Genomic DNA, 882 nt, shown 5'->3' on the forward strand with positions numbered 1-882 from the left:
TTTACCTCTGTCACCATGAAAGTGGGATGTGCCCAAGTGAAGAGCTGATTGCTTGGTGCAGGGATGTCTGATTGTGTCTTTGGTCTGTTTCCCTCCAGTACGAGTACGCTCTGAGACATCTGTACGTGCTGGTCAACCTCTGTGAGAAACCCTACCCGATCGACAGGTGAGCCAGCGCGTGGCGCTTAAAGGTCATTGTCGCTCAGAGTAGAAGGGAGGGGCGCCGTTCTTCCTGCCAGTGGGCAGCTGGGCTTCTGCCTCCACCTGTAGCCACACGTGACCCGTGGAAGCAGCAGAAATAGCTGCATTCCCCGTGGCCGTCGTGAGGCGGGCCCGTCACAAGTGACTGCCTGCTCCGTGCTGGGCTACGTGGTCTCTGTGTCTCCAGAGTTGACCTGCTTCACCAACTTCTTCCTGTTTCTTGCAGAATAAAATCGTCCATGGACAAGGTGTGCCTTGGCTACTACTGAAACACTGCCTTCTCGCTGCTTTTCCAAGCGAACACCGTCCCTGGGAGTGTGCGCTGACCGGAGGTGGATGGAGCGAGGGGCGGCCGGGCCTTTCTCGAGGGCCTGCTCGCCTTTCCCCCTCCCCGTCTCCTGCAGCCCCTGGGATGCTCTGAAACCTCAGGGTTGGCCGGGGAGAAGGGCCTGTGGGCTTCCCAAGAGGCTTTTTGCCTGTTTGTGTTAAGAGGCAAGGAGTTCGCTTGGGCTGCTGTAGCCAGCGAGAGACTCTCTGGGCTGAGGAGCTGGAAGCTGGAGCCTCGAGTCTTCAGGATGGAAAACTACTTTTAGAAAATAATACAGGTTTTGATTGCTTTTTATGTTTTATTCCTCAATAATGGACAACAATAAAGGTTGTAACTGAAGCCGAGTGTTAATT

At 54.8% G+C, this 882-nt stretch overlaps 1 long non-coding RNA gene across 1 annotated transcript; it reads left to right on the forward strand.

Moving 5' to 3' along the window:
- Positions 1–6: 6 nt before the first annotated feature.
- LOC102251631 lies at positions 7–868 on the forward strand. The gene is made up of 2 exons (XR_312959.2): positions 7–166; positions 428–868. It is a non-coding gene; the product is annotated as an uncharacterized LOC102251631 (long non-coding RNA).
- Positions 869–882: the final 14 nt, after the last annotated feature.

The sequence above is a fragment of the Myotis brandtii genome, unplaced genomic scaffold, assembly GCF_000412655.1.
Source record: "Myotis brandtii unplaced genomic scaffold, ASM41265v1 C41853669, whole genome shotgun sequence".
Lineage (NCBI taxonomy): Eukaryota > Metazoa > Chordata > Mammalia > Chiroptera > Vespertilionidae > Myotis > Myotis brandtii.